The sequence below is a fragment of the Neodiprion pinetum genome, chromosome 5 (genome assembly GCF_021155775.2).
Source record: "Neodiprion pinetum isolate iyNeoPine1 chromosome 5, iyNeoPine1.2, whole genome shotgun sequence".
NCBI lineage: Eukaryota > Metazoa > Arthropoda > Insecta > Hymenoptera > Diprionidae > Neodiprion > Neodiprion pinetum.
The window spans coordinates 23822576-23850012 of record NC_060236.1 but is presented as its reverse complement, the minus strand read 5'-3'; the positions used below and the strand labels follow the sequence as shown (position 1 = coordinate 23850012).

General features: G+C 39.7%; 1 protein-coding gene and 1 long non-coding RNA gene across 2 annotated transcripts in view; one reads left to right on the top strand and one right to left on the bottom strand.

Annotated features, from left to right (window-relative positions):
* Nucleotides 1–27437, top strand: part of LOC124219819 (uncharacterized) — a 220646-nt gene that overhangs the window by 178930 nt on the left and 14279 nt on the right. The window lies entirely within an intron of this gene.
* On the bottom strand, nt 21415–26613 carry LOC124219826 (uncharacterized). Its single transcript, XR_006883473.2, has 2 exons — nt 25794–26613; nt 21415–22567 (listed from the first exon to the last, which is right to left on the bottom strand). It is a non-coding gene; the product is annotated as an uncharacterized lncRNA (long non-coding RNA).

Below are 27437 nucleotides of genomic sequence, written 5' to 3'. Positions count from 1 at the left end.
TAAAGTGGAGGAGAGATATTAATTTGCAGAGCGCCAACACGGAAGGATGGGATCTCATAACGCGGAAAACATTTCCTGCGGGGCGGCGGTGAGGGTGGGGGGAGGGGGGGGGGGGGGGTGGAAGGGGGAAAAGGCCCCAACCCCGGGTGAAGTTGAAAGTCGACTGGATCCTCTGCAGCGGCGAGAGGCGCTGTCGGCCTGGAAATTCATAAATTCAGAAAATTCGTAAATTCATAAATTCATACACACCCTACCTCGCCGAACCGTCGACAGCGCGGGGGCTTTAAGTGCCTTTCACAATCGCAGAATTAAGAGTGCGTCACTCATTCCTCCCGCATGCAACCGACTTCCCCCGCGCTCCCGTACGCATTCATGGATTATACGTTCACGCATGATTAACTTAAGCCTACGTAAAACCGTGTAGCTTGGAGTAAAACGTTGCGTGTTTTACGACATATTATAAATAAGTTTTTTTAAATCATCTCGTCGAGTCGTATTTTCCTTATTTTCCGATCCGCTTTTTTTCAAACAAGTGATTCACTCGCCTGACAATTTTTTCGCTGCGATGCCCGTCGAGCTCATTAAACATTGACAGATGAATTTTTTACTTCGATATTCGTATAACTCGAGAACTATACGACCGATTGAATAATAAAATTATTCAACTTTGAGGTAAACAAAGTCCCGTCGATTGAGACCAAAATCATCCGCGTCCGTTAACTGGTTCTCTAAATACCGTCGGAAAAAAAAAAAAATATGGTCGGAAGCGATTCCTTAGACTTTGAAACGTCGTGATATCTTCTCTCATTCTCCTTTTCAACTTTTCGCTCCTATTTTTTCAGCGAGAAACAAAGTAGGGGGGGGGGGGGGGGGCGGTTATTGTAATCATCCGAAAATAAAAAGTTTCTTTTTCCCCAAACCTTAGCGATTTCAAGTTTTAGAGAATTACATCCGACCATTTTCGGATTGACAAGTGATCAATTGTTGTCCGACGATAACTCGGCAACAAATAAACGGATTTCTATGAACTTGGTCCTAATCGAAGCTGCTCTTCTTATCCAAAAATTGAATAAATTTGGGATTATATCGGACAAGTGGATATACTGAGTTATTTGGAAACGCATCCGAGCGAAAAGTTCTTACGTTTTTGCCACCGAGGCCAGTGAAACAAGTCAATTATTTATTTTTTTTTTTTCACTCCAAACGACTCCCAGCGTCGCGGGTCACGATACTTGCGGACTTTGTCCGGTTTGTCCTCACGCCCTCGGAGTAACAAGGGAATTGTTTAAACGTTAGTATATAAGCTGCAGAGTGAGTGTAAGGAGGGTGCATCCAGAGACATCGGAGGGGTTGACGAGGGTAAGAGAACGGTGGATAGGTGAGAGGGGCGGGGGGGGGGGGGGGGGGAGAGAGGGAGGGGAGTGGGGGAGTTCAGAGGGGTTGAAAAAGTAATTTAATTAGCAAGATAATGATCCAGCTAAGTGCCGAATGGCGTTCTTCGCGCTGTACGAAGCGCAGCTTTGGGGTGGCGCAAGGTGGCATCGACGCGGAGAAACGACCAAACATTCTCTGCCCCGTCTCTACTCTATCTATCCGAGAAACTTTGCCCCGGCCCATATGCCCGCTATGTATATGCACGTATATATATATATGTATATACATATATACATATATGCACGCGGTGTTTACTCGCTCTGGCTAATTTGGAGTTTAAACTCACTTTCCCCAATTAACAGATACGCAGAAATTATTTCTCCTATGCAGAAGAACTTGTCACAAAATAGACGCGTACGAGATGAACGGGTAATAAACACAGAAAAAATATTCAAACTCAAATCAGCTTGATGTTTAACTGTCGTCGTGCCGAATTTGCATGACTAACCGAAAAACACTTGAATTTCAAAATTTGTAAACGTATAAAATTATCTTTGAATTAATCGGACAGCTGTGCGAAAAAAAAAAATCACGATTATTCATCGAAAAATACACTATTCATCTTGAAAACAAGAATATTTTATTTTTTATTATCGCAAAATTCAAATGCAAAATTTGTCATAAATCAGTCATATTTTATTATTATGTATGATTCAGGCACATTTTTTTAAAATTTTTTTACCGGGTGTACAATAGTTTTGATGCTTCGGCGAAAACAAATGGCAATCCACCACACGATCGCAATATCATTTACAGAGGTTGCTCTCAGAGTCGATGACAAATTGTCTGTTGAGGAGATTGACACCACGGCTGACGCGATTCGAGATCGGTAATTAGAGCAACCCTTGCTGTTGAATGGCTCGTTAAGTGGCCTGATAACTTTCTGCTTATGTAAATCACGAATATAGGTACACCGAGAGACGGTCTTAACTCATTCATACCATCTTCTGATTGTAAGGCCAAATTTATTCAGTCTTCAAGCTCAACCGTAAGCTTATTTCATTATCGTGAAATATCATCGTTTGTAGAAAACTTTGTACAAGCAATAGCAAAAGTCCAAATTATTTCAACAAATCTATAGCGTCGTTAAGAAGTGATAGGAAAAAAAAGAAAACCGGAACTCAAGCCTGATTTCATAAAATCAAAATTAAAGGTTGGTCTAGGTGCTTTTAGCATACAGCAAGTTCTTCAATGTACTTACTTTTAATTCCGGTGGAATCAAATTTTTTTTTCTCATCTGTCTTCTTTAAAACTTGTGTTTTCAATCTAGAAATCTGTTTGTTGTCCATCTGGCGGTAAAACGGCTTCATAAAAGCCCAACAGTTTACATAAACGAATCGTGTTACATTTCCTGTGACATCGTTTTTTGCAGATCTTCGTTCTTCAAACAATCGCTGGAAAATTTCACTGCCGATGACATTTAGGAAGTTATCAAAAATTTATTTCGCAATACATCATGACGTACCTAGCTTCAAACGGTACACGACGGCTCCGATTTTACATCCACTTCTTCGTCTGTGACGATGCTCTTAGTCTCATAGTTCAGGCGGTGTTTGAAATGGAGTGAGAAAAGCTTTAAAATTTGGTATCCATTAGGTGGCATGAAATCTGGAGAGCCATCAGGCTGATACATGGGGCGATAACTGCACCCCGTGTAACGTTATGGCGATAAAATGAAGTAGTTATAAAATTGAATATCAGCCTTGGATATCGAGCGCAACGCGGTGCATATAAATCGAGGCATTAATGAAGGGTCATGTGGGGGAGATGGGATGGCGTAAGACGTTGGAACCATTACCTTAACCGCTACCTCTCTCTCGTGCAGGTCCTGATACCGTCCTAGAGTCGTTTATAATATAAGGTTGGTCCTGGCACCTCGTTTGTATTCATTGACCGTGTTAATTGTTTAATGGTATTTTTATCGGGCTCCGCATAGGCTTATGGGTACCCATTCTCACAACAACTATCTTACATATGACGATATGTATTGTGGTGCTTCGTGTGATAATCGCATCACGCACATCAGATTATCCAACTCATTCCATTTGCTACATTAACGCCACTGTAATTCGGTGTTCACCTGGTTTAAAATATTAGTATCCCATCAGTTCCAAGACATCGTTTCGAAAGCACGCTTCGTCGCTCGCCCATATTTGTTACACCGTCATTTTCAGACATGTGACTTTGACTGTACATAACGACGACCATCTTAACATTGGAAAAAGTTTCTGTGAAATTGGATACTTTCAATATTTTTCGTTCATAGAAATCGAAACAGTAAAGTCACGTACTTTGTCAACATTATGAATATATAAAGTAACGAAAAATTACGTAATAGGTGAACGTGTTCGATCTAATTGCTTCTTCCGAGTCTGAGCAGTTCTCGTAGTAACCGCGGTAGGATATCTTCATTGTCTTTCTATTCTTGTACCTGAGGAAAAAAAAAATTTCAGCTTTCGCAGCTTGTTCTATGTTCATCTTTATTCCCACTCTATTCGCTCTTATTTGCAAATAAAATAAGAAAAATCTAATCCCTTTATCAACTGAGTACAGAACTTCGAAACATGGCTTTTATTCCAACGACACGTTTCACCGACTGCTCGCAGGTCTGCATCAGTGAAAACAATTTGTACGTGTTCAGCCGTTTAAATCTTTCACGACTGGCTGTAGCTACAGCTTTAAATTAAAGATTTGGCTGGGTTGCGTTATTTATACGCGGACATATCTCGGTTAGCATCTATGTAAGAGTTTAAGTAAAGAGGCAGCCGTTTGCCCCTTGACTTCATGGTTCAGATGAACGAGAGAATAAGCAATCTTGATTAATGTCTTCATCTTGTTTTGGAGTTTACGATTTTCTAAACGTCCCAAATGAGACGCCGCTTCAGTCGCCACTGATCCTCGTAATTGCCGAGGTGTGCTAAAAGAACGCATTTGAACAGCCGCGCGTCGTTCTTATCCACTTCGAGAACGCATTAGCTCCCCCATCCTTCGGCCGCCCATCGCACCGTAAAAAGGCAAGTAGACCTCAACAGCGCCATCATCGGGGTCTGCAACTGCTTTTGACCGCCGCGCGTATCCCGGTAGTCTTAGCTTCGTTAGTATGCGGGCCGAAATCTCTCATCGGCTTAAGGTGCGGTGGAAACTTATTTTTCTTTGTTAATAGTTTCTCTTCCATCGTTAAAATTTTTATTTTCACAATAGTAATAGATTGAAATTGATTCCTCTGAGAATTCATAATGATGAAATTATTTAACTGTAATTATAATATTGAAGATCGATAATAACGGAAGCTTATAGGAAGTAGTAACATCGAGTTATTACAAAAAAGGTATTGATGCTTGGTTTCATCGTTCTTGACCGCTGTATTCAGTTCAGTTGAACAAATGTGATCAGTTTGTTTTTTTTTCTCACAAACATCTTTTCTTCTTGAACACACAAATGCGCATGCACCTAATCGCAACTAACTATCGACAAATTATTTTTGCTACTTGTCAGTTTGACCAAATCATCTGCGATCAGAGTCATGAAAATTCGCAGGCGTCTCGAGGTTATGTTGCATTAAAAAATTTTAAGAGACAATCAATGTCCCATATCTGCATTTAAGTCAACATAAGTTCAAAACGCTCGCGCGTATCGACAGTTCGCGCTGTGATTCAACGAGGCAAGGTTGGCCGGCCTGGCAAACGTAAATCTTCGCGCATGCGCACCGAGCTGTCCAGTTTCCTGAGTCTGTCAGAGTAGTCAGTTGCACGAGCGAATGGACTCTATCTAATCGGTCCTCTGTTACTAGATGTTTCTTTACGTTCAGAGATCCCAGATCCGATAATCCGTGAAACGTCTACTGAATCAAAAACAGTCTAACCTTACCTAACCTCAAAGCAAAATTGACAAGCAAAATGACATCGTGATTGCACTGGGAGAAATTTTTAGTTTCGGTCAGTCCTTGACTATTTTCATTTTTTACCACAATCGGAAAATATAGTTCCAGGTACAAAATGAAAATTAGTTTTCTAGCTGTTACCGGAAAATCTAGTATCCGTTACTATTCTTTCTCATTACGATCACTGTTGATATATTTTCTTGCAACTGTTGCGAAAATTTAATGCTTGTGCAACGATAAATTGACGTTAAAGCCTTGTTTAACTAAAAAAGTAGAGTAAACCGAACAAACTGATCTTGCGTTGCAATTAGCAAAAAAGGATCGGTAATAGCGCAAAATAGTTACGCGTAGCTCGTTTTTCTTAATTCCAACCATATTCGAACAGTTTCTTTTAACAATACCTGTTTTACAGATTTTTTCTAGTTACTGTAAAACAAATGAAATTCTTCTCAGTGTGCAGTTTTGAACCGTTTGCGAAATTTTGTACCAGGTTCTAACCGCGCTCTGACTTCGAACCCGTTTCGAAGTGTGCGTGTGTGTGCGAGCGGTTGTATTGGTCGGTATAACATACCTACCCGTAGTCGTTTATGCCCCGTTTAATTCGGCGGTTCATGCTGGCAGCATCTGCCGAACGTATATGGGTGTTGTATAGATATACCATGTACTCGGGAGCCATCTACACATAAATTAAGCAATTACAACACGGCTGGTATATATTCTACTCGATAAGTCGATCTCCCTCGCAGCAACGCACCCGCGGCAATTCTCTTTCTTTATTTCTTCCTTCCTCCCTTCCTCCCTTCCTCCCCCCTCGACACTCGCTGCTTGTTCGACCCTTATCACGACCGCTTATACAGCGCGCAAAATCCCACTTTGTGACGACAAGCTTAGGCTTATAGGTATGTTTGAAGCGTACGTCTGCGTTTCCACATATATGCGGGTCATCGCGTGATTTCTGCATGGTTACTTAAAACGTGACCGGACTAATGAAACTCGCCTTGTGTTATTCCTTGCGCGTTTAGCACAGCTACGAAATATTATTCATCGTTGCCTTATGCAAGTCTCGGTATATGATATCGTACAGTCACTTTACGCGTCAATTGATTGATCCAACCCCATAAATCGTTGTTTTTCCTTTAATCAACCAATTCCGTGAGTACAACGTTTTTCCAGTAGCTATAGAAAAAAAAAACCAATTGTACTGAATTCACATGCCAGGGATTATTATGCTTTGCATATTCAGGAGGGGATCATTCCGCAGCAATCCGTGAAAAAAAATCATCATTTTACACCATTGGTTTTTTTCTGGCACAGAAAACTTACCGTCACTTTCAATTTTCTCATTTGTTCCTGTTAACTTCAATCTTCTTCTGAACAATACTCTGTTAAGTAACTATTTTTTAACTATAAAATTCAGTAAAATTTCGTGAAAAGTATCCAACATAATTCAATAATATATGTCGATAGTAACTTATTCGACTGTGTATAATACAAAACAATCAATTTTTATACCTATTCATAGAAAATATAAGTAAATTCGACTATAAAATATAGTCAAGTCACTTATTTTCACAGTTTAAACGTTTACTGTATTCGAATAATGGACTCCCAACATCACTTTTGTCAGTGACAAAGTTCTTAAATATAAGGCAATGCTTATTTCGGAGCGCCCATTGACTTGAATTGATTACACGGATTATTGTTTTTTATCGAGTAAACGAAGCTACACAGCAGATCATCCTTCAATATAATCGTCTATAAAAAGTAACGACGAAATAAACAATGTCACAGAACGATAACAACGATAAGCGTGAATTAAAGCTTAAATAATTTAGGTACAAGTAAAGAAGTCATATTGTTATAAAATTTGTTCCCTTCCCTTTTTCTGTCCTTTTTTTTTTCTTTTTTACTTCCTCCCGACTCTTCATCGAAGCGATTCCCAGTGCCACTTTGTCTTGGCTTCCGACTATAAATCAGCTGGCAATCGATCCGCACGGAAAAGCCGGGAAATTGAGGGACGAGAAACGAGGACCTATAGGGGGGAGAGGATGATTGGACGAAACGAACGAGGAGGAAAACGGAGAGAGGAAAAGAGACGGAAGTAGAGAAAGAGATGGAAGGAAAGAGAAATATGAGCACGAAAAGGGAGACGGAGGATAAGAACGTGTCTTATCCCAGGATCAATTAAGTGGCGGGCAAGCGGCATCGGAGGAGAGTCGAAGAGGAGAGTAGAAGGGGTACTTTTGATTCCGTTGCCTGCGCTGACTCTTCCAGCCAGCATTTTCTACCCTGCATACAGGGTGTACCGAATACTAACATCGTACAGCACTATTGGTGCTTGTGGTATTATTCGTCGCGTGAACTTTAAAAATAATACTATCGATGAAGTCGTCAGGAGTCTCTAACCAGGTTTCAAACCTGACAATGAGTTAATTGACAGTGCCGACCGCTCATCGAACTCATTGAAAAGAGATACGAGCTTGCACCGCCAGACGCCGCCACAAATTAGTGCGCGCCTTGCTCTATCATTGGACTGATTACCCAAGGTTTAATGTCAGTTTCACGATAAACCGAAAGTGTTAAACGTTTGAAAAACTGCAAAGTACTTCAAGCAATAAGAAGAAGAAAAAAAAAACTCCATAGGATCGTACGACCCATCTTGAAATTATTGGGATTGGAAACACAATTTTTCGTCATGTTTTGAGAAATATGTAAAATAATAAACCGTGGCGAGATTTGAATATTCACAACATTCAGTTTTCTCGTTTTCGCTGGAAAGAAAACTGAGGATGTTTTGGAAGTGTTATTATCTCCGGAAAAAGTTTCAACCAGATTAAAAATAGTGAAGGTTGGGAATGAAATACTCCTTACATAATTGTTTGAATAAAATTCGTTGAAGTAATACCCAACAATTGTTTTACATAAAAATGGAGTTGGTAGTTTGCTGAAACTTGCGATCAGTCATGTGACCAATTCCATCGGGGAACAGGCTCGATCTCTGACTCGCTGGTACTTGAGAAGAGCAAATGTTTCCGCGTCCTTGTACATATAATAAAAACCATCCCAAGGGATCCAAGTAATCTCTCCGTAAAAAGTGCATCGCGGCGCGTCGATGCGTGTTTGTGGCTAACTTGTCCAGCACTCCCTTTTCCTGTACGGGGAACCTGAGCGAACTTACTTCACTCGTGCCATCATAAAACGTGAGCTTACGCTGATACCTGCTCGTTGATCAATAGCGCCGCGCCTATCTACGCCCTTGTACCTGCTCACCCGCCTCACCCGCCTCACGCTGCGTCCGCCTTATTCACCCTCTTTCCTAAACTGCCCCAGCTACGTGTCCAAGTGTCTGCCTGACGGCTCCGCTTAACCAACCGCGGAGCTCCCCTACTAAAAGTTCAAAGAAAATTGTCATCGGAATTGTTAAAGGGCTTCTCCAACTTTTATTACCACTCATCTATCCACGGTAACCAGTATATAGCAAACAGTTGGAACAAAGAGAGAGCGCATCAGTCGTTGAAGATGACCAACGACCGTGTGGTTATCCATCAGTTTTCATCGCCATACAGAACAAACACTCCAGCTGCAGCACTACAGTCGGCGCTAATATATCGTGGCGTTGATAATCTTGCGATTGAGGACTTCATTCAAACCCGGCAGAGGTGGGGGTCGAAATCCCGAAAGACCGAAAAGTCGAAGGGCCGAAATTTTCGAGATACGAATCTTAAAACAACCAATTATCTGCCTACCGAAGTTGGGGTTTTCGATAAATCGCCCGGTTGAATGACTGTTTTTCCGAAAGTTCATTCAACCTAATCATATCTTATCCGAAAAAGTATTTTCATAACAGTCGGTATTCCGAATGACAAAATCACAGAATGTGGGGGTACAGAAAAATGAATGTTTCGAAATTAAAAATTGAGAGCGGTTAATACTTTGTGAAACAGCTGTAAAAGCGAAAAAATTAATTTTTGAAAATCAAAGTTCGGAAGGAGCAAAATTACGATCCGCAAAATGCAGAAGGGCCAGAAAGCCGAAAGGCCGCAATACGGTTGTCACAGTTGTGTAGACTTATGTATGCTAGATAGAACTCGATACCGGCCGTCGGATACGTGTGGCGTTTGACTGTTCTGTATTTTCGCAATTCAATATTTTGCCCTTCGTAATCTTGGCCAATGTCAAACAAAATCTCAGTATAAATTTATTCATACATTATTGTCACTGACAATAAGCTTTTCCGTCCCCCGTTCTTAGCCGTTTCTGTATCTGGAGAAACTCAAGGCACGTGGACGTATAAGGCATTGAGTTGGTCACGTGGCAGTGCTGATTCCTTCTCCTCCTCCTCCTCTTCCTCCGCCTCCTCCTAAACATTGATATCCGCACCTCGTGGATCCCCTACATTCGGCAGATAATGCCATTGGCAAGATGAGGGGTCCTCTTGCCTCGAGCAGCATCCAACTATTACGTGAACCGGAATACTTTCCTAATGTCAACTTCTTCTTCGAAAAATAAGGTGGAACCCATATGAATGCAGAAAAGAGGAATAGAGAGACAGAGCGAGAGGGGGAGAGGAAATGTACGTCTGAAGTGGTAGCGAAACTCCACCTTGACTTCGCTTTCTCGCAACGAAGCAGCAGGAGCGCTGAGGATCAAGTTAACGTGGAACTGGGGATGCGAAAAAGGAATGGAAACAGAATTGGGGGCGGGGGTTGGTGGGTGGTATATGCTGGCATGAAGGGGTGGCTGGCTTCGTGATGTAATAAATGTTGGGCGGCGGAAAGCCGGCCGGGCGACGCCGCGTATAATCGAGTGAGAGAGACCAGGAACAGAATGAAAAGTAGCTAACTCCGAGACTGCCGGGTTGAGTGGGAAGCAGAGTTTCGCCCATTTTCCGCCGACCAAGATTCCTGAACCGTCATATCTTTCACCGAATCTCAAGTTTCCTTTTTTCTTGGTATTTATTGTTCCTCTTTTCACGGACAAGTCAGAACAATTGTCCTTACATTCAGACGCTTCAACCCACCGTGAATTAATCGGCGAACAAAGGGAATGGAGATGGAAAATTTTTGCATCTTTTGCAGTGGGGTGGATCAAAAAAGGAAGGGACAACCGGGGATGAGGGGTTGAAGAGCGGCGGATGAAGAGGAGTTTTCACCGCCCGGTAATGCGCTGGCATTGTAGGTGTGTGAGGGAGATAACTATTCTATGAAAATAAACGTCGTATCGTTTATATCCAGAACGCGCGAGGGGACATGCAGTTTGAACAGTGTGTACCCACCGTGTTGAAACGGTAAATCACTTTATTACAACGCAGTCAGGCTGATAAATATTCTGGCTGCATCGTCGTAGCGCGAAAACATCGCCTTGAAGGGATCTTGCAGGCCCTGTAAGTAACATTATATCTCGTCTGAAGAAGATAAATGTTCAAACAAACGTTGGCACCATCACCATCATCAATAAAGAGGTTATACTTCAACTTTTCAGTCTTCTGATGTTGGCAACTGTACTGCACGTCATACCCATTAACGAACGAACAAATCGGTACCTTTGATTCCATTTTATTTTCCAGACAACTTCAATGGCACAAGATACAACTGTGATTTGCTCACTGACATGCACACCAGAAATTTATTGACTTCACTGAACATACATCGAAAGTCGATACAAATAGATGGGGTTTCACATAACAACTCGAATAGTTATTGTAATCACTTTTACGGATGGTTGCCGTATTTTGTAACAGTTATCGAATCCGTTGTGTGTACTTTTTTGTTGGATACGAAGCTTCTTGAACAGTTCCAGAACGTTGGATAAGGAAACTGATCGGGGTTTCAGAAGTCAATCAGAAATCATCCACGTGTTTCGTGTATGGATTCCGTGATACCAGAGATTTCCTCATTCCTGATCTCATCCCCATTTCTTTTCGTTATCTTTAGCGTCTCTTCCTGAATTGGCGGAACCCTCGTGGGTTACCCTGACATTTATTTCGCGGTATTCTTGCACCGCTGACATCCGTTTGACTCAAGCCCCGGAAACTTTCCGCACGATATAAAAATCACCCCATTAAGTGGGCAGGCGAATCGTAGAGGGTGCGAGGTGAGCAGCAGTGATATAATGGCCGCCAGGACGCTACTCACTAATACCGCACTTACCCAGCCACCGGCGCTCCCCATTCCTCCCCATTGCTCCCCATTCCTCAAAAACCCCGCCTGATGCTGAACGATATCCTTTGGCTTCTGCTTGCTTTTCGTACGTGAATGATGCATGATACTAGAAACAAATTCCTAAAATGTATAACACGATTTTCAAGCCATTCAAGACTCGAAGGGTCGGGTTACAGAGTAGATGCACCACTCGTGGATACGGTACCATTTGTGGCCACCTTTTTAAAATCCTGTATCTCTTAACTTGACCCTTAATCTCCCCAATCAGCCAATCACGACCAAGCAATTTTACTATTGGAATACTTCATTGTTTGAAAATATGTTGACGATGTTTATGTAGATCAAAGCAGCTCTTTGCCACTTGTGGACGTAACTTCCGATTACATGTAATAAATGTGGCCAGTTAATGGTACTAAGATGACCAAAACCGGTACATACACCCTACACAATATATATGTTACTACAGGACCAGCTATTATTGCGATTTATTGATTTTACCTGCGCAGCGGTGAATTAATCTCTAATTGAGGGAGTGGGAACGGTAGGTGGGCGGATGGCTGGCTTCAGAGCGACCGAGCGATGAGTATTTGGACATTATGCGCGGATATAATGTACCGTGAAAATTATAAGCTTGAACTCTAACGAGTTTCGGGCTCTAACGGGGCTGGTTGGCAGGTTAACGGTGTTTGAATAGCTGCGTTTGACAAATGGCTGAATTGCTAAACTATCCATTAGGATCGGTGGAAGGGAGCTTCTTGGCCAGCTCCCGCGTTGTGCAGGATGGGAGCCAAAATCCTCCCTCCGGAGTCTCTGGCGGAGGATTTATCACCGAGAAAGGCGATAATCTCGATTCCCGACTTTCTTACGTAGACTTTGCCGGGCTATAAGTAAGTGTGGCGATTTTGTCCCGGGCAAAACCAGTGGGAAGAGTGTGGACCGTTGATCCCCAGCCGGCATTCCATTTCCCAGTAATCAATTGACCCCACCAAAAGTAAAGAGAATCCATTCTGCTATTACTCGTGTCGATCGGATCCGTGCGTACTTTTTGTGATGAAGTAAAAATGGGATGAAAACAAAAGTAGAAATAATGAAACCAGACTTTTTGTGAGTCAAATACAACTCGAGTGGGAGCTAGTTGAAATTCCACACCAATCACAGTTCGCGACGGGAAGAGAATGAGGGATGGGCCAACTGATTGGAGCTTCTGCTAGTAGTTACATTCTTCATCGATTTATGATTGGTTGGCAGCTGACATTTTCTCATTTCAAAGCTATCACACCCGGTTTTTTCAACTGATAAATATTTTCTAACTTCCCGCTCTTCCGTATTTTGAGAAGAAATGGGAAACGGATCGACCAAAGAAATTTTGAGTTAAATTGGCAGGGCCATACATGAAGTATTTTACGAAAACAAAAATCACTTGGTCGATAATTTTTACTTTCGCAAATAATGAGGATACCGGGAAATCCGTATGCCGATTTTTCTCACTTCTTCTCCGAATCGCATGTATCGCAGCGTTTATTCGCGATACAGAGTCGGATAACTGCGCCGTATCTAGAACGTGAGATCTGCGCACATGCAGCGTGTAGACCGTTGTAATTAATATTCGTGCATTTACCGAGCTTCGCGCTTTGACCGTCCGGAGTTCAATCAGTCCTAGCTGTAGTTTCGAATTACGTAGGGACACCGATCACTGTGTCGATAAGCAAACCGACGTTGGACGTCGCTCTATGATGTCTCTAATTAATGATGATTTGCCTGACAAACCACAGCGCAACATTCGCGACGTTCAAACAGTTGACGATGTTGATTGTCAGTGGAATAGATCCGGATAAATTTCACAGATACCGAAACGAGACGGGATTGATCCCTCAATCATTGAGTTCTGTGCAGTCCACGGGCAGACATCAAGGAAAACGAATCGTTCCAGTTCCGGGTAATGTTTCAAGATCGTTAATCCCCCACAAAAGTGCGAAGGATTCGATAATCACCATCATTATTCGATAAAGGCACACACGTATAATGTACCTCACACTTCCGGTTGCGTTCATCGTCGATGCATTACCGCGGCAATAAACCTGAAGGCTGCCGTGTAAGTGGAGCGATAGGGGGTGAAAGTAGCAACGGGGGTGGCGAGTCAGAAGAGGGGATATGTAGCTGAGCAATTGATCGCAGTCAGCGTCGTGTCAGTAGTTTCGTGCCGTTGTCGTCAACGGAATGATGAGAGGGCGGGAGGGATGAAATTGCGGCGTGACTGCAGGAGCTGACTAAGGGGCGGAAGGTCTCCCATTCCCATTGCCCCGACTCTATCATCCCCACTCAAACCCCCTACGACAGAACGCGCATCAAACACAATTTACCGCTCAATAAAATGTAACAAAGAGCGCTACTAACCGTCCGACAAACATCAGCTGTCGAGCGCCCCCTCCCCCCCCTCCCCCCCCCCCCCCCCCCGCCCACCATCCCTCCCGTTTCACGTTCGCGCATACATAGCTAAGCGGCGGGGACGACGCGCTTGCTAATGCAGGAATCTTTTATACCGACCTCTGCATTATCGGCAGAGCGCTTACCAGCCGAGCTTTCGCTTTTCGTTTGTCGCCGCGTTGGTGCCATCGTCTGTTTCCTTCTGCCATGAATGTCAGTGGGCGAGGTAACCGTAGGTAGGTATAGGGGTGTATCAATCGGATATGGCGCCTAGGACGAGCATCGAAGTTGCGCCTATTCGTAAATTATCTAAATACAAGATGAACAGATACACCAAATAAAGCGGTCATAAATCTCACAAAACGTTTTTATTTTTCATCAAATATTAAAATTTCGAAATGAAAAAAAAATTGTTTCTATCTGTATGAAAGTATACTAAAACTTGCGATAGCAAAAAATTTCACTGAAGAATTGTCTCATCAATTTCGGAGTGAAAATATTAAAGAAGGAATGTAAATTCGAAAAATTGGTGATTTCGAAAAATTAACGACGGAGCCAGGAATCGAACCTGGCGTCTAGAGATGCTTGACCGGAGCCTCACATCACCAGACCATCTAGCCGCCCTGACTCTGTTGTCGTTAATTTCTCTCATCACCAGTGAGTTCGAATTTGTTTTCCTGTGCCCGGTTTATGTGTGAATAAGAAGTTTCTTCTCTTCAAGCACTGTGTATATGGAGGAAAATATTAAACTTGGAGACAAAACGAATTCGTTGTCATTTATTTTGTCCGATAGATAATCTGTACCTACGTTATATTCGAGTTCCGTATTATTTAACTGAATATCGTTGTGAAACGGAAACAGAATTGTATTGTTATTTTTATTTAATTACTTTTTTTTTTTTTTTGAACAATACATTTATTTACTTATTCATTTACGGTTTTCTCGGCAATTGAAAACCAACCGATTCATCGTAAGATTTTACATAAAACAAAAGAAAGAGTTCAAATCAGTTTTCGAAAATGTTTATTTATTGATTCATGTATACACAATTAAACTGACTGTGCAGAACGAGTATGAAAAATATATGGATACATGTATGTCTTGTTTTAATCAGAACAACGTGGGTATGAATAAAAGCGTATGAATGGGGATTATAAAATCTTCGTGATACGGACCGTGTATATATTATAGTTGTATTAAGAATAGTGGTCGACAATTACAATTATACCATTATTCAATAAATGAAACAAAAAATACAAGAGCATTGGGATTTCTTAAAATATTAATCGCTTCACGTAGATGAAATGGAATACATGAATGGTTTTGAAAAACTCTTGTTATACGCTGTTCTGTAGTCAATTTCTCGAAGCAATTCTTTTTCTTCGTCACTAAATTGATGTTTTAAAATTACATTAAATTCATTTACAAAAATATATACGTAATTATATCAGTATTCGTCTATGCCCGAAGGTGTGTAGATTATTAATAATTAGAACGATAACCATATGACTCGGACTGATGTCGTTGCAGTTTTGAAAAACTCAGAATAATTGACGATAACTGTACACCTATAATAAATTTGTACTGTTTCGAATTGAGAATAAGACTGGTCGAGATAAAAGTCAGCATTCGATGTTCACAATAAATGACATTTTTTTTTTTGGTTGTGTTCTGTAAACACATGATTATACTATTTCGGCAAGCATTTCCCAGCGGGCTCTATCTGCGGAACAGTAAAAAACTATCACCAGTACTAGGAGAACAACGGTCAGAGTAAACACAATTACTACGGTAATTATTACTATGGTACGACGGCGGGTGCAGCGTGGCCTAGCCGGTGGCATAATGCGATGTTCTTCATCTTGGTGCTCCATTGGTACAGTTACAGGATCTGCAACAATATTATGAAAATCAAATTAAGATCAACGAAAATGCATGCAATTACTGTAATAACGTGATTCTCGTAGACGGTAAGGGTTTCAAGTTTCGCCGATTTTGGTACCTTGGCACGCGTGATAACATCTCAAAATTGCAACAAAACCGAAATTCCAGTACCCGATCGTTCATCTATATACAACTTCTCTCTCCAAGAAAAAAAAAAAAAAAAAAACACTTCTGAATACGATTATGATTGAACCGATTTCTAAAATACTTTCATTCAAAAACTTATTCAAAACTCAGTCTACTGATTTTTCACTTTTCGTCTCATGATCTTATTCTCAATATCTATCACTGTAAAATACCAAAATAGGCAGATATCGTACCGGGTTTAAACCTGGAAACGAGCCACCTCGGCGCCTAGAGATAGGCAACCGGAGTTACAATTTGCTATCTCATTGTCTGTCAGGAACGAAATTGTAACGCCCGGCTGCCTATTTGCAGGCTCCAAAGTAGCTTGTTTTCACGTTTTCACTTTTCGCAAGTTTCTGATCTCGAAGTGTCCACGACGGAGATTTTCTAAATTGCGAGAGCGGAGAGACCAAACCATTAATTACTTTCTGTAATTAATTGGATTTGAATTACAAGTTACAATTTCAATTTCCTCAGTTCTAAATCCCTGCGATAATAATAATAGTCGTTGAGAGCTAGATAGAATAAAACAAACCTAAGCCATCACCCTTCCCCTTCGCCGTAATAATTACTTCAAATAGTTATCGCGCAGTCAGACTTGACGATGATCTGCAAGTTGTTCCTTTCGAGTGTGGAACAAGAATGAAAATTCGAAATTTCCGAGTTACCTCACTTTGTATCGTATGTATTTCATCTCCTTATTTGTCGTCTTTTTCTGCTTATAACATTCACATTACCGATCACAGGGAAAAAATTTATTCATAAAAGTTAATAGACAATTGTATAAGCTACAAAAATGCTTTCTAAAATATTTTTGTCAGTCTCACGGTTGCGGAGATATGTAGATCGAAAAACGAATTACACCCTTAATTTCAAGATGGTGGCCGAATGACAATAACCTCGGTCCCAAAAATTCGGTTTTACACTCACAGCTGACTTCCCTACGATTTCAGAGTAAAAAAAAAAAAAAAAATAAAAATAAAAAAATTGCCGCCTAACCAAAATGTGCATTAGCCCCTTCTTGAGCACGTATTGACTGGAGTAGAGACGGAAACGCGCGGAAGCCAAGCGAACCAAAATACAATTCATCGTCTCGTCAACAATATATTTCACTCACGCACACACACACTCGCTATTTGCACGGACAACGGTTCGACGAAGCAGGTATACGATTGCCTGGCGAGAGGGTAAGTCGAACCCCTCATCCCACGCACCATCGATTCAGTGGCACTCAAACGATTTATGTCATTTTCAGGGGTATTTCAATTTCAATCGCGTCTCACGGTTCGCAAATTGATTTTTGGAAAAAAAAAAAAAAAAAGTCCAACAATTTTTTGCGCGGTATTTTTTTCTCTACAACTTTTGTTTGAAAACTTTTTTCATGCATTCATCCCGTCTCGATTTATTGCGATTTCTGGACTCAATTAATTGCTCTAACCCTTTACCGGTGGAGATGCAACTTTTTAACACACATATTCCTGTTCGCGAGGTCAAAATCTATAAGACTGCACATCTCGCTGCGCCTCTACGTAAACTTGCTCATTTTCGACTTTTCGCCTGGACTAGGGCCAGAGTTCAACAGCAAAACGTGTTAAACTTTTTGGCAATAGAAAAATGCAGTTCACTTTTATCCTCGTAATTTTATAAAAGTATCGTGGATTTAAGGTGTTACTCAAGATTTTCAGTTTCGGACTTCACCCTTATTCGAATGAACATTGGAACGTTTGGTGTGCTCATTCTGCATTCTAGATTTAGTCTCGTTTACCGCTATAACAACCGCCCTCTTGTTTATCGAGAGATTACAGTTACAAAATGAATATATGCATATAATGCTACGTTTTAATTGCGAGGCAGTTTCGCATACTTCGAAAAAAATATACTGGAAATATTCTAAATTAATAAATTTCAATCAACGAATCACATTTGTTCATCGAACTCCGGCACAGAGTGTGTAAAATTATTCAAAATTTTGAAGAGAACTAAGAACAACCCGCGATATTCACTCAACTTGAAAATTATTGCTGTCTACTTGATTGCTCTAGGTCGATCACTTATACTCACGCTCGACAGGATCGTGAAGAGGTAAATTGTGGGACATACCGGAACTTGAACGTCGACGTGAACCGAACGTCGGTTGGTGGCACAGTGAGATCGAGGCGTCGGCGTAGCGTTGCAACCGCTGCATTTAGGGGTGGGGGGTGGAAAAATGGGAAAGACGAAAGAGTCGACGGGAAGAAATTCCGAAAGTCAAACCACCGACCATTAAAAACGTAGAAAAATCATAAACACGAAAAGATGACTTGTGGAAAAATAAAAATTGAGGATACAATAGTGTGTAAATAAATTTATACCGACATTTTTCTTTTTTTTTTTGAGTATGAACAAGATTACGAAAGACAAAATATTGAATTGACAAAATATGGAACAGTCAAAAAGTCGACTTTTCAAATGTCAGACTCGTGCCTTAGTCGAAAATGTTCGAATCCGCATTTATCAATAACGACTGACCAAAGGCTCGAAATGTCGAAATCTGGAAACGCGCTCAAGACGGAATGGCCAAAATGCTGGAAGTTGAATGACGTCAGTATTCTCTGCGACGCCACACGTATCCGATGGCCGGTGTTTTTAGTTCCATTCAGCATAAGTCTACGTAACTGTGACAACCGTATTGGGGCCCTTCGGTCTCCTTACCCTTCTGCATTTTGCGGATCGTAATTTTGCTCCTTCTGAACTTTAATTGTTGAAAACTAATTTTTTCGGTTTTGCGGCTGTTCGAAGTATTAGCCGCTCTCAATTTTTTATTTCGCTAAAAACGTTGTATTCTAGTAGCAAATGGATTGCAAGGTATCCAACACTGTATGGTGAAAGGCATTTGTTAACTAAGTTTTTCAACTCGATAACTGTTTGACCGATTCGTTTGAAATTTGGACAACATAATTCAGTCAGCCAGACGTTTGATAAATTTTTTTTTTTCACTTCCTTAACTCGAATTACTCGAGTGCAAAAATATGATAAATTATTGTTTTTTTTTTTTCATACAGTCCTCGTTTAAAATAATTTTTGAAAATCAAAAACGTGCACACCCTAAGTTCTACTTTCATATCTTAACTTCAAAATCACGTTTTCGATTTCTTTAGTTCAGATCAGCCGTTTAGCCGAAAGGTCATATTCAGCCAGCTGCCATGGGCGCCGTTGTGAATATTTTCTGATAACAAAAATTTACATATACGGTACTTGAGTATTTGTATTTTATAAGGTAAAAAAAAGTGATCGTCTAAATGCAATAGAATGACAAAAAAAAAAAAACAGAACTAGACGTTTTTTTCAGCCTCTAATGTAACCGCTCACCTTAAATGGATGAAACGGCAAATTTCTTTGATTAAAGTCGCATACGAAGATCTAATTAATTATTAAACAGTCTAACGCGAAAAGCGATTTAAAGATACCGAGTCCGCGTACTAATCGAATCGTGAGGTAAACAGCGGTCAAGGGGGGGAGGAGAGGGGAGGGGTGAGCACCTCTACCTTCTACCAAACCACGTGTCGTCCTCAGTAAAATCGTAACACCCGAAGTAGAAGTATCGACGCGTCGCTGTCAAGTGTCGTTCGGGATAAGTGAGAGTGTGTAAGTGCCTGAGAGCAACAAGTGAAACATCGATCATTTCGATTACAGCTGAAATCAAAGGTAACAAACGTCGTATTGATATCTGTATTCTTTGAAGTTAGCGAAGGTAGATTAGACCCCCATAAACATAACGTAAAAAGCTACGACAAATTTAGAATTTGTCCTAAACGAGTTTGGCCGCAAAAAATTCTTAAACAATGGAAAAATCACCTTTCGTGGATAAACTATTTTCCTATGGGTTATACATGTGAACTGTAAATACAAAAGTTAGTCGTCACATCATTCTATAATATAAAAGACAAGCCTTTGCTCGATCAATAATCCTTGTTTGCTCAGCTGCAAAATGGAAATAACCATGAAAATTGAGGTCTTACATTTGTTGTTGTAAATGGATGATTAATTAACTTACTGCCTTGAAACTCATGGTACAAGTGATATATGGTGTCTATCTACAATGGAAAGAGAGAGAGGGGAAGGTGTTTATTTAGGAATGTCTACTTCCAATCTCTCTCTCTCTGTCTCTCTCTCCCCCTCTTTCCACTTCACCACGGAATTCACCAAAATAATAGTTTTTGCAACAATTATTTACAGTAATATTCCCAAGGCACATGACTAAAGTATAAAGTAAAAATGAATCATCGTGAAAATCTAAAATTCAATGGCATATTCAAATTACCGAGAAAGAACAGCACAAGTTGCGAAGACGAATTTAAAAAAAAAAATTTCTTTATACGGATAAAGTGCTCCTAGAGGTCTGGAATAATTCACGGCGATTCCTTGAGGTGTTGCGTGAATTTTGATATTTTTTTTTGTTGTTTCTTAATACCAATTGAGACAACAATAAACAAAACAAAACTCAAACAGTGTTATCTCCGGTTCTAGTCGAGATATAACTTGTGATTGAAAGAAAGAAAATCATTAATTACAATTTCAATTTTTAATTAGAAGAATAAAAAATACTAATTACAATTGTAATTTGCAATTATAAAAATTTCAATTACAAGGCGCGAATGTAATTAGTATCGCTTATTCTTCTGATTACAAATTTCGAATGTAAATAGCATCGATTTTTCTTTTAAATACAAATTGCAAATGTAATTAGAATTTATTTTTCTTCTAATTACAAATTATAAATGTAATCGGTAAGTTTTTCTTTCATAATCACAAATTACTAATGCAATCATTACTAATTTTTGTCATATAAGGTTAAATCTCACGATCAGGCTGAGAAATATTTTCCGTTTTCATAAGAATTTTTGCTTTGTTGGAACACAAAACTCTTATCATCGCAAAATTTGAACTGCTTATCAAAGAATATCCAACAAAAACAACAGGAATAACAATTCACGATTACAACACGTTGTGTTTGGTTCATCATCGCATTTCAGAAACAAAAAAAAAAAATCCTCAAAAACCATTATGAGTACAATATCTATTATCAGCTGAAAATTATTTGTTTTATTTTCCATCAAAAATTGCGTCTATCGGTATGAAATTATATAAGAAATTGCAATAGGAAAAAATGCAACCAGAGAACTGTTTTGTTGGTGTCGAAGTTTAAATGGTAAACTTGGAGGAAAAACTAATTCGTTATCATTTATCCAATCAGATGGATAATATATAATCAATATCTTATAATCGAGCTCCGTCTTATTGAACCGAGTATAATAGTTGTAATTAAAGGAAGCAGAATTGTTGAATTCTTTTTTTTTGTACTTATATACTGTTGTACTTGTATTCATCTACGGTTTTCTCATGCAGTTGCAAACCTACCAGTTCGTTGTAAGCTTTTGAATGAAGGAAAAAAAAAACAGTTAAAGTAGGTTTTCCGAAATGCATATTTATTGATTCATGTATCAACAATTGAACTGATCTTGCACAATAGGTACAAAAAATTTACACAAATACACTGATCGCGCGGTTTTCTATTTATGGAAACGTGTAAAGTCATCCCAGTTTGGTTTTGATCACAGCAACGTGGGTATCAACAAAAGCGTATCAATGGAAATGATGAAATTGTCGATTACAATCAAGTAAAGTGCTTGATTTTTAGTTTTGTTTCATCGAAACGAAATCGAAACAGAACGAAGGAAGAGTTTGCTTTCGATCATACAGTGGCTTACTATTTAAAATGACACGAGGGGAAGATTTCGTTAGAAAATCAGATCGTACAAAACGTTTATATTACAATTGCGTTGAAAATATTGTTCGACGATTGCAATTATACCGTTATCAAGTAAATGGAGCCAAAAATGTAAAGCATTACGATTTGACACACAACTCGCTTCACATGTTATCATGAATTCTTCACTGGCTTATAATCAACTTTTCAAAGCTATTCGATACTTTTACCTGTCAATAAATTGATATCTTAATACTATGAAAAACTGAGTTAGAAAAAATATATATTATATTTATAAAAGTATTCATATATGCGTGAAAATGTGTACATTAGTAACAATAAAACATTAAGCATACGACTTGACCTGACTTCGTTACTGTCTTAAGGAATCTGACAATAATCGACGTTGACTGTGCACATTATAATAGATTTTCACCGTTGTTGTATTCAGTGAGGCCTTAGATTCGAATTTACAATAGCTTACATCTATGTTTCGTATTCTGTGGATAGGTGATTATACAAATATAAAACTGTAGTAAAATTAATGTGAATAATGCAATCCATTCGTGTAACATGTACAAAACTTTATGTGCGTACCACACATTCCAAATATAGAATGGTTGGGATAAAGAAAAATCAATGGTACTTGTTAAGATTCTCATCCGAGGCTACGATCGCGGCCGCAACAAAAAACGGCGCTATAAATACGATTCCAATAATGACCAAGTACAACACCGTCAGAATTATTATGGCTATTATTACTATGGTCCGACGTTGGGTGCACCAGGATCTGCTCGGTGGCATAATGCGCCGTCCTTGGCTATACGGCTCCATCTGTACGGATACCGGTTCTGCAACAACGTTCAAAAAATCACATTAGGATCAACGAAAATAACTGCTATTACTGTAATCGTCATTCGCATATTTATAAAAACACATTCGTGCGTCGAAAGTAGGCAAAAATTCGTGGGGAAATTGTTCACAGTGATTTTCTTGGATGGTAAGGGTTTGATATTTCAAAGATTTTCGTATCTTGGTACGCGTAATGACGTAACAAAATTGCAGGAAAATCGGAATTCCGACACCTGATCTTTCGTTTACGCACAACTTTTCAACCAAAGGTAATCGCGCAATGTATCGTGAAGATCTCGGTGTATCAGGTATACAAAAACCATTTATCTCAGAGCTTCTGACTATGTCATAGCCACGTATAACTGGTTTCACCGTCGACATCACGAGTCTGGAATAATTGGGCTGTATTAAAAAGATATGGTTTCCGAACTTGAGTTGCCGAGCCTTTGATCGTTACAAAGTTTCTACATTCTGCATATTGTGCGAGAAATTTCTCAGAACTCCAACCATTTCAGCTGTACAAGCGTAGCTCAACGAACGGTATAGTTGAACACCGTTAAGGTCAACAGGATAAAAATATTCGGGAACCACTGGTCAAAACCATGCGGCAGCGTTAAATCACGAACATGCAACCAGAAAATATTTTCTACTTGTACAAAATCTTTTGATTATGAATATACGCAAGGTGACAAATTTTTTTTACAGGAAAAAAAATTACCCGTCAGACCAAATAATTTGCTGCAAATAAATTTTATTTATTTATTTAAAACGATTAAAACAAAAGTTGTTGGATTCCACAAATTTTTTTCCCTCAGCATCTCAGATTTGAAACTCAAGCTACTGAGAAAGTATTATATACGCTGCGTAGAAGTTTCTGCGTATAAGGCGATCAAGTTTTATATCTTCTAGTCGCTTTTGTCTAAATGTACAGGAAGCGTTGTTGATTACTTGTAAAAATTGTTTCCTTTCTCATATCTCAAACTTGCTCTTATATTCACCGATAATGACTGCGGCAACTCGTGTGGTTGGATGTAACAGTTCCGACGGTATCATTAACGTTGCTGCCTGTTCACTGCCACTTTTACCAATTCTGAGAAGAGGCAGTAGAAAATAAAGAGAACAAAGAAGAAGATAGGAGAATGGCGTGACGCCATCGGCGGGTTTAAATATACCGAGCGAGGTCAGCTGATATCGAGTTGTGTCGTGAACTCCTGAATACAAACTCAGGACCCAGCCCAAATTAGCTGTAATGTAGTGACCAAGGCGCGTCCATTTCTTTTTTCCACCAAAGCGCATTGGAAATCGTGCTTACGTTGTGATATACGATATTTGTATTAGTCCACGATTCACGTCGCTGGAATTACAGTCTGACATAACACAAAAACTACGCACTCGCAGGATACTGATTCGATTTCGTGGATGGGCACCAGGGGACTCCTAATTACAGGCATTTCACGATCGGCTAAAAGTCCACTCTGAGCAGCCGCGTGCTAAAAAATGAACAGCGAAGTCCTTCGGACTTGGTCTCGCGGTGGTCGTCCACGAAAACGCACGGTACGCTGCTTGGGTTTATCCTTTCAAGGCATGCAACCAGTGTCAGTGTTTACAGGAACGTAACTGGGCATTTAGGGGCCCCGGGGCAAGGGCGCAAAATGGGCTCCTTGGGTGAATAATGAAATATAGTCTTCTGAAGAACGGATTTGAAAATACTGTACGAAAACAAAGGAGCGAAACATCACGACTGCGCGTCAGAATGAAATATTACTTCATTGAGCGTTGACCTGGTTTCCCCAGTCTAGTTACGCCCCTGGTTATGAGACTGCGAACACTTTTTTGAAAATTTTTTGTACGCATCATACGTTACGGGAACTTAAGTTTTTTTTATAACTGAATTGATACGCTGCCAGAATATCGTACGTGTTCGTAAAATTGGAATGATTCTACGGAAATTTGCTTCAGTCGAGTTATTTACCAATTTCAAAGAAAAATTGAGCTACTCTGCCAAAAAATAAGATTTTGTTTTTACGAATTAGTAGGCTATTCGTCGGGTGCTTTTAGAATGCTTACAGATATTTATCTATTTATGTGATTTACGAATATCATGCGAATGAAATACATCATATTTACATACGTAGTATGTTATTTAATGCTAACTTTCTCAAGTGTTAGTTGTTGAAACAGTGCTCAAATTAACTATCAGCAGAGCAAACCGTGATTTGAAGTTTAAAAAAAAGAAATGTGTGAAATTTCAAAATACGATCATGAGTATTACCGAATCCAGTGATCTTCAATATTCAAATTTTATCACATACTTGTACAAAAGTGAACTACATAAAAAGTTGAAAGATTTTTCTTCCCACGTTTCCTGCGAGCAAAATATACAAGCCCCCCTACGCCAGTATTTTTAGACGTAAACCTCGACTTTATGAAAACATTTGTAAAGGGACGTATCTAGTATAGCTACGTTGAACAAATTTCTTTTATTACACCTTCGTTATTATTTTCAAGCACTATAGTTTATATTCACACGCCATATTAACCCCCTCCCTTCTGCCACGTAACTTTGTCCTGTGTCCGTGCCTATGAGATGGAAATTGTCACGCCCGAGTTCGTTCTGTCGTTCAACGACTGCTTTCTGTAGCATAATTTTCCTTCTAATAAATAATTAACAACTCCCTCGACTGCTCCTAATTCCAGTTGATAATTTCAGCCGGTACGTGATATCGCGTCACTGTCAATGTTTAGAAAGGCCCCCGTAGTTCGTTTACAAGAAACTTAAATGTAAGATACACACGATTCGCGTACGGCAGTAGCGTCACAAATAGTTCCGAAGTTTCCACTCGCTTGCGATCCTAACCGTTCAGCGTTGTACCAAAATTATAAACGGAAATTTGTTCGGCAACTTCTACACTCTTCTTCATTCTTAGCTGGAACTAGTTTCTTTTTCCTTTGAAAATGATTCACGTATTCGCGAAAGGTCACAAGTACAAATAGTATCCACTGATTGGCGTGATTACTAATTTTAGAACACAGACCATCGCCGGCACCACAAAAAATCGAACCTCACGTAGCCACTGGGTTATATCGCCGCTGTAAATAACCCAACGAAACGCACCCAAAAAACCAACAACAAGCCGCGATATTCGGGTCTCTCGTGAAGTTATCGCTTCCGCCTTATTGATCTCGGCTCATCACTACTCTCTCTCTCTCCTTTGGCACACTCACCCTGATTGAGAGCGCTGTACGTAGGCACATCGTGAGACATGTTGAAGCTTAGACGTGAACTGAGCGTGGATCAGCGGTACAATGGGATCGAAACCTCCGCGCACATTCGCCGCCGTGGCGCCGAGACGGAGATCGGAGGGAAATGTTGGTATCTCTCATCGTGAATGTGTGCTGAGACAGACTCTTCCAGACTACGCGGTCACCGCTTGCGCCGACACCTGCGCAACTTTGCCCGTCCCGATAATATTATATTACGTTCAAAAAATACCACAACCTGATATCGCGATCTTTGAATTCGATTATTTTCGTTTCCTAATCGTCGGGGCAGGTCGCGGGTATTCCAGATTTTCCAGAATTTCGAGCATATTATGCGGTAGCTTCGTTCGCCATCTTTGATTTATGTTTTGAATCGGGAAGTATCGTAGACAATCGATCGTATCAATCGTAGACAAAAAATTTAATTTCCTACATGCTTAGAACTTATTGCCATTTTTAGTAAAACGTTCAAAGTGGGCGAGTTATTTGACGAAAAGATATATTCTTCCATAAATTCAAGATGGCGGTACAAATTATTGGAAGAAAAATGGTAGCGTTGAAAAATTGTTGTTTTAAATTTACATTCCAACTGGACTATTTTTTGGCTCGCTTGAAAACTGTCCGTGTGGGGTGGCGTAGGCGGTGCCCGCGTTACTTGAAAAGGTTTGTATCGTAGACACTCACCAGCGCCGGCTGGGGGGAAGACGTCATCAGGAACTGTAGCCACGGACCACACTCTCATATAGAAGAATTTCATTACAGATATGTTTGAATATTTTCGAAAAAAAATTCTCGAAAAGAATATTTCCACAGCGGCGCATGTATCAAATTTTGTTCTAAAGTGAATAGAGTTCATTTTCGCTGAGAAAAATCAATTTTGTGATCATGGCATTTGCAATGTTTTAGAATTGGCTCCCAAACGATGGTCATTTTTATTTCATTTTTAGTCAAACAAAACTTGCAACATTTTTCAAACTGTTCGAAAACGGAGTTTTCTAGAAAAATTGATTTTTATTTCATTTTTCGCTGAAAACGGTAACTTATTCGTTTGTCAAAAAAAATGAGGCAAAAATTGTGTTTGACCAATTTGCAAAAAGAAAACACAACTTTTTTCATATTACAATTTTTTCACCACATGCGCAGTTTTCGAGTTATGAAAGATAAAATATTAATTGTCTACTTCTATACGCAGATGGAAAAAAATCTTGAAAAAATTATAAAATACATATTTGGTGCGGTACAAGTATTCCTATACTACTTGAGCCAATATCAACCTGATAATTTTCAATCTTTCGTTTTACAAGCTTGAATTAGAATATTTCTAAAAACAATTTTGCGCAAATAGAAAGAAACTCCTAGCAAGCAATCTTCAACGCATATCTCAATTTGATCTCGATATTAAATCGAAAAAAAAATAAATAAAGAATAAAAATAGATTTACTTTGATAAAAAATGACTATTGACAGGACTCAAAAATTATTGAACTTTTTCTCTAGCCCTAAGAGGCCCCCTTTTTAATTAAACCTCTGGTACGACGAACTCTTAATTCGTACGCATTACAAGTGGGCGTGCCATACGTGTTCTTCTACGACTTTCAACGCCATGTAT